The sequence below is a fragment of the Anopheles stephensi genome, chromosome 2 (assembly GCF_013141755.1).
Source record: "Anopheles stephensi strain Indian chromosome 2, UCI_ANSTEP_V1.0, whole genome shotgun sequence".
Lineage (NCBI taxonomy): Eukaryota > Metazoa > Arthropoda > Insecta > Diptera > Culicidae > Anopheles > Anopheles stephensi.
The window spans coordinates 48,528,271-48,535,710 of record NC_050202.1 but is presented as its reverse complement, the minus strand read 5'-3'; the positions used below and the strand labels follow the sequence as shown (position 1 = coordinate 48,535,710).

Below are 7,440 nucleotides of genomic sequence, written 5' to 3'. Positions count from 1 at the left end.
AAGTTCGACAGAAGCTCGGCCGCAAAGCATACAAAACATAACAGGTAATTAGCAAAAAAACACCCTCCCATGTCTCAGAAAGCGATGTCAAAATGATGTCATTTACGCGGCCCATCATGTGTAATTTACCCACTATTCCGTAGCTTCATTCACGGTCGATCGATCAGCCTACTAGCCAGAAGCTCACAGCCATCATCTGAAGTGCAGAGGGCGGATTATGCGCTGGTTGGCTTCTTTCTCAGATTAACCCTAACGCACACATCACATTGAGTAAGAGCAGCCTTTCGTACCGCACCGCAGGCCATTTCTTTAGCCACACCCGGTCCAAACACGTTCCCGCCACATTCCTGCTGGTGCCGTGATTCTGTTACGCTCGTGCCGTCGATTAATCGCGCCCGCTCGGTCCGCTCCAAAGTCTCCGAAAAGACGCGTTTCGTTTGTATTCGTCCCGCTTTTTGGACCACTTTCAACCCCGTAGGGTAGGCGCGCATATGTTTCTTCCGGAGACTCGATCACACTGCTCGCTTCCTGGACCTAGACAACGACGGGGAAAGGAAGCGAGGGATGAGGTGCGTGGAGAGTGGATGGGGTAAAGCATGCAAAGCGTATAGGCTATGCGTGCTCATACGCACCTTCTCCGCCCGGTCAGTGATCGACGCAGCATGATCAGACACTATCATCATCATCATCATCGCCATCATCGCCATCATTGTGATCATCATTTGCATTCGGACGGCCTTCCCTTCTCCGATCCGGTCACCGGTACCACCCGGCCCGGTTGTCCCACCCATGCCGTCCCTGGTCGTGCCACCGTGCGCGGAACCTCAGACGCAACAACCCGTCGTGCGCTTTCAGTTTCGATCGTACCGCGGCCGATTGCGGACGTAACTGCTTTCTGGTTCGCCTTCTGCCTGCACAGTTACCACTTTCGAATCCGGCAACCACACTGGCACCGATTTTTTTTTTTTGTATCCTATCCTGCTGCCCGTTGGGTTACCGTCGAACACCTATGCGAAAGGCTTTAAGCCGTATTCGAAGTACGCGAGTGGCAAGTGGTTTGTTATTGTTTCTTTTTTGGCGTAAAAATGGTTTAATACGAAATTCTTTTTAGAAAAAAACACTTTTTTGTTGTTGCTTTAAATAGGCTCGAAAGGTGTTTAATGTGTATCGAAACCGAAGAAGTAACGCTTCGTAACGCTTTGTTGACGTATGTGTTATGTAGTGTGTTTGTTTATGTTTGTTTTGTTTTGTGATCGTAATCAAAAAGGAGAGATTTTAGTTAAATCACATCAAAAATAGTAAGCCCCTCTCTCACTCTCTCTCTCGCCTTTTCAAATCAGACAGAAAAAAACAACAACAACAACGCTTTCCTTGAGCTCTTGAGCAACCTTGAGTGCGTGTAAATGTTCGCAAAATCGCTTTAGTGAAACCGTGTCCCGCTTGGTGGAACATAGCTAAGCCGTTGACAGGCTGACCCAGGCAAACCCTTCTCGCAGCGAATCGTGCTGGGATCAGAGCCAGAAGACAAAAGGTTGCCCACCGGAAGTGCGATCGTTTGGGGAAAGTGACCGATGATAAAGGCAAAGCGTCAAACGGCACCTCCGATCACACGAAGCACGTGCATTTTATCGGCATAAGAGTGTGTTGTTGCAGTGTGTGCGTTCGTGCGTGTGTGTGTGTGCTAGTGAATGGTGTCCCCAGGTTCGTTCACAATCCGGCATGTCATACCCGAAAGTGAAACAAGGGATCATAGGTGAAATGATAGTAGTCGTTGTAGTAGTAGTAGTAGTAGTAATATTGTAACACCAACAAGGAAACCGGAACGTCAAACGTCTGACGTCTGACTGGTCCGGTGGCGCCACTAACTATTGCGAAGGGTGGTTGTAGCGCTGTTTCCTGTTCCTTGATTTTCTGAAGCTACCTTTGTGCATCCAGTGAAATGTGTGATAATGCGTAACAGCGTTACTTTCGGTCCAGTTTACACAGAGCGCGGCCCAGTTGCTCACGATCATCAACAACTAACAAAAAAAGCTACCCATTTTCGTTCCCAGGTGACGCGGTAGTGTAAATTGGTGTGTTTCGTACGTGTGTGTGAGAAGAGAAAGAAGTAGCTAGGAAAAGAAGAGAAAGAAATATATATTTGCCTGCGGCCTACCCCCGATATTTTGCATTAGAGGCGCGCGCGATCACGAAAAACTCTCACTTTCGGTTTTCGGCTTTTCAGCACAGCGTCTTAGTGGAGTTTTGTTTGTTTTGTGATTTGCTGCTGCCGGCTGCCCGAGTGGTGTGTGTGTGTGAGTGTGTTCGAGATTTGTGACCGGTTGGCAGAAGAAATCGAAGAAAATCATCAGCACTCGCAGCGGATTGCGGTTTGCAGTGGATAAGCTCTGGAGCACGACCATTTGACGCCTTCTGTGCGTGTGCTGCTGGCGCAACTGAACCGAGCGCAGGTCGGCGCGTCACGCGTCGTGCGCTTGTTGACCACAATCAATTGAAAGGTAAGTACGTTTTAATGCATTTTTTCCACAGTGACCGCGGAAAGCTTCACTCCATTATGTTGTATGTTTGGGATGTGTGTTTGCGCCGGTAGCAGCGGTAGACCGCTCTCTAGACCGTTCGACTGCGAGAGTTACTCATATTACGGGATGGCGTTATTTAATCTTTCATCATCATCATCATCATCGCGAACCATCGGCAACCCTGTAACTGTGTCGCGTCCGTTTACCTCGATCGTGCGCATCATCCACCACTCCAACATCGGCAGCTCTTCAGAAGCTTTTGGGAGCTGAGGGTGGAACCACACACAATGCTCGCCGCGTGGTTGCGATGCGATGAGCTTTCGTTGATATGTCTGCTTCTTCGGGGGGTATTCACTGTCCCACAACACCCAATGGTTGTTGTGTAATTGCATGCATGCACACTTCTGCCGACATGTACCTCGAACAAGTACCCATGCCTCCAACCACAACACATCTCGGCTTGCATCTTGTCGTATCGAATCTTCGGACAGCTGGCGCGCAATCGGCACATGGAAACACCGTGCCGGAGTCCGGGTGGAAAACCCCAGCACGGTAAAGAAAACCCAACCCATTGCACTGAACGTAGTCGAGCGCGCTCGCGAACTCAATGCGCTTACGCGAAACGTTTTACGGTGGGTTTTCTTGAATTGATTTCGGCACATTCGGGTGGCCACCGGTGTTTTTTGGGCTTTTGGAGGGCAGCTTCAGTTTGTTTGAATGGGGTCGGTTTTTTTTTGTTTTGTTGCTTCCATCCATCTTTACTACCGAAAATTGTTCAATCGATGCCGCAAAAATAAAATCGACACCGAGTGAAATAATGTTACCGTATCGCCATTTTCAGGTCAGAGGGAATTGCGGGGCTTTTGGTTCAATTTGTACACATATGGTAATGTTTTATTTTTTCTTCTCGCTTAATGAATGAGGCGAGAACGTACTGCTTGTTGAAAAAAAAAACAAAACTTAAAAATTAAAAACATTACACTTTTTGGTTTTTGCTACTGTGCTGGAAACTGGAAAAGATGAAACGAGTTGTTGCGTTTCATTTGGGTAGAGCGGTGCGTAGGTGCGATGATATTCTACCCCCGAAATAAAGGGTTATTATTTATCTTTGAGCGGTTGATGGTGAATGTTTCCCCGTTTTTAACTTTACGAACTTTATTCGAACGTGAATAATTGGTTGGTTGAGTTGTATGTTGGGTAATTAAATGATTTTTGTTATCAAATAATTGTAACGAATAAGGTCAACGCAGTCGGTGGCTTATTTTTGGTTGGAAAGTACAATCAATGCTGTCAAATGGAGGCTAATATAGCTTCAGAATTTGAATAATGCTTCAAAGACGACAAATTTAGATAAGAAACTTTATTAAGTATCTGAATTAATTAAACAATAAAAAATCAGAGATCCTATAGAGGGTCCTTGATGCAGCAGTAGGATGGATTCTTTGCTATCCAGACGAATTCATCCCAGGACTTTCAAGAGAAAATTTACTTCACGTGAATTTCACGTCAGTGATGCTAATAGACGAATCTTAAGCATTTAACATGTTTCTACCTACCCAAAAACTTCCTGTCGATCTAGAATTTGTTAGGAGACCCAATGCGTTCTACTGAGTAGGAGTAAAATCTCTTATATGTTCCATAGAACGTGTGATGTGATAATGCGGTTGGAATTGGACACCTGTTTTAAAAATCTGTTCAGTAGAAATTTCTCGGAACATGTTACAAATTCTCTTACAATTCTGCTAGGTTATGCCGGTCATCCAACGCAAACATCCAATCCAAACAAACAAATGCCGCAGCGACGAAAAAGTGCATTACTAAGTATGGAAACTTGATGTCTTGATCGCCCTGCCATCATCTCCTATTTGTCAGTCTACTGAACGGACACTCACGTTCCAAAGCTATCGATGGTTGGAATGCAACTCAACAGCGTCATTGGAATGACGAATGGTCATTTATGTGGTTTTTAAGCCACGAAAGAAGACAAATCTAGATTATTCTGATGGCTCTGGTAAAAGCACCTTTTTTCCAATCATCCTAGCCAACCGCCATACGGTCAGCCTCAATTTGTTTATTTTTGTACGGTCTAGCTATTTACAGGCACCATTTTAATTCGATTTTCTGAGAACGTGTGGGACGTCCATACGAGTTTTTGCATATGGAGCACTTTTCCAAACGAAGGCTGCAAAATGTATTTTTCAAAATGGAAATTCTCAGAGCCTAATGGGTGCACTTTACAAAAAATAGATTAATTTTTGGGTTTTGCAAAACGTCCTTTTGCTGCGTCGTAACGAACCCCAATGGTGAATTTACCTTTTCATATCATATCTACTTTAGCAGGTAAAAATTGTACTACGTTGTCAATTAAATCAGCTCGATGCAGAACTAGCTGAGGAAAAAAAAAACAGACGATGAGGTTTTAAGTTTTAAGATACTCTCTCATTTTTGGATAAACAAGAAAACGTCTTCAAGAAGGGACAAACATTTTAAGTTAGCGCTCGATATTGCTCGGTGGCTTTATCGTTGTTAAACCTGGATCTAGGACAATATTTGGAGAATTGTTCTAAAATAATGTATATCCTGGACAAGGTGGACTTTATAATGCAAAACTGAACGTTTATGTTTAAGTCAAGGCCGTCCATGTAACGATAACTCGCGATGAGCAAAAAACGACAAGCAAGAGTAGTTGATTGAAGTGGATCCCAACTAACCTCACAACAGGGACTATTAGATTTTTTTGGAGGTCCTACCTGAGAACCCTGCCCAATGGTTCTGTGTAGTCAATCCAGAGAAACAAATTGATCGTTAAATCCTCAAATAAGTTGCAAAACAAGCGGAGATTAATTTGTACGCCACCCTTGCCTAAAGTTTCATCTTTATCAGACAGTTCTTAATTGAATAACAGTATTTTTGAATAACTTTGAATAACTGCATTAGTGAGATCAGAATGAAACCCATGATCAAAACTTCATATGAAATGATTTAATGAAAATCCTCTTATCACTTTATATTTTAATATGCGGAGATAATATCACGACAAAAAATAAAAGAACATTAGCATAGGATATCTTTTATTCGTAAATAATTCACAAAGTCTTCGCATTACTAAAATGTCAACGCGTAATATCAAATCAATTTAAGTTATTAGTTTTAACGTCATGCTATAAATAGTTTTTTTTTAGTTTAACTGCTTTTTAGTGCTTTATAAAACTTATAGTTACCATGCGAGTCTTTAAAAACTTGCTCAGCGTATTTTCTCGTATCAAACTGATACGTCATTAGCATGTGTGATATCGGTTTTTCTAAGTAAATCGTCCATTTGTTTGACAACGTTTACCTACGCTCTATGCTAACTTTACTTGCGATAAAAACCTAGTTACCAGGAATAGCCTCACGAAATAGCAACGACCTACGTGAACTCAAACCGTCAACAACAACAAAAAAAGCTAACACCAACCGTTTACAACTTTACCAAACTTCCCTACGTAGCGCCAAACGCTAATAGCAGCACCGGGAACTGTGTGGTCCGTTCCGTCCAATTACCCAATCCGTAGGTGGATGTGTTAGCGTCCGCTGCGCCCGGGACGCAAGCCGTTTTGGCAAGTGCAATTGTTTAAAATGCGACCAGCGTATCGAAGCGTCACCCATCCGTCAACAGCAAAATTGGACACCATCTTTGTCCCTGTCGAGAGGTGAATCGTGCAAAAATCTAATTTGGATTTAATTGCACATTTCACCTAACCCCGAATGGGGGTGGTGTGAGGTGGTTGTATGGTTGTAATTTGTTTTTTGCGCTTCTATTATTTGCTGTTTAAAATCTACGCCGTATTGTCTGGCGCGGCGTTTGGATGGTTTGTCTGCAATTAATAAACTTCCAACGTGCCAAAGAGAGATTATAGTTGACACGGCCGACGGTGAAGGTTGCTTCCTTCACTATTGTCAGAGTTAATCGATGTGGTACTATATCCTTCATGCATACCATAAAGAAGTTTCGTGATGGCTGCTTGATGCATCCCACCAGAAGGATAAACAAATCATTCCGCTCTTAAACAACCTGACTGGCCTGATGCTAAAAAGAAATAGTAATAAGAGATAGACTAGAGAGAACTGGGAACACTCCCTGCAGGGGTCGTACTATAAGATGAAAACGGTTTGGACGACCCAGCGATCATCGTTTAACATATTCCTATTCCACACCACCAAAACCCCACCGTCACGGATGAGTCGGAAGAAACGCGTGAGTCGATTAGAAATTGAATGTCAACCGCCCGGTACGCTGACGATCGTTTGGATCGCGCTTTCACTTTTCAAAACAGCTGATCTGATGGAATGGGAGCGATCGAAGGGAAGTAATAAATGAGAAACACACATAAGCTTATTCGCTTTTATGATTTTGAGGAATCGAATATTTTCTTGATGGATCGTTGGAGTGTAGGAGATCGTTTTTCTTGTGGTTATTTTGAATAATATTCAGTGTATGGATTTTTTGTGCCAACTTTATATTAAAAAATATTTTTTAAATTTTTATGAAGTCTTGCATAGCAGTTTGGACATCTGGCAAACATTTTCATGGACTTGTGACTTCTTTCTCGAAATGTGAATCATCCTCTTCTCAAGGCTACGCACCAGATATGCCCACCAACCCCGAAACAACACTGGTAGCCTTTCTTTAAGGTGAAAATGCTAAATAATTGCGTGGGAACTTCAGCATCACACACGTACAGCGTAGTCGCACCGCATAAAAGGTGTGTCACATAAGCGTAAAAAAAAAAACTGGTGTACTACCAAACCAAGAAGTTGGTGATCTTCGGCGGCTCAAGGTCAACCCGCGGTGGGTTGTACACAAAACAAAGAAGCGCACAAATATAAAATATAAAAAAACCCCGAGACTCACGCACGAAATGTGCCCCCCCGACGAGGA

The 7,440-nt window shown here is 43.3% G+C and overlaps 1 protein-coding gene across 7 annotated transcripts in view; it reads left to right on the top strand.

Moving 5' to 3' along the window:
* The first annotated feature begins 864 nt into the window (after positions 1 to 864).
* The window catches only part of LOC118508335 (UDP-glucosyltransferase 2-like), a 41,998-nt gene continuing 35,422 nt past the window's right edge, over positions 865 to 7,440 (top strand). The window contains exons 1-3 of one of the 7 annotated variants that reach the window (XM_036048008.1): positions 1,366 to 1,753; positions 2,052 to 2,072; positions 2,225 to 2,498. The gene's annotated coding sequence lies outside the window, so the exon portion shown is untranslated. Of the gene's footprint in view, positions 1,056 to 1,365; positions 1,754 to 2,051; positions 2,499 to 7,440 lie in introns of those variants that run through there. The other 6 variants (XM_036048010.1, XM_036048009.1, XM_036048004.1 and 3 more) reach the window with 6 other exon arrangements.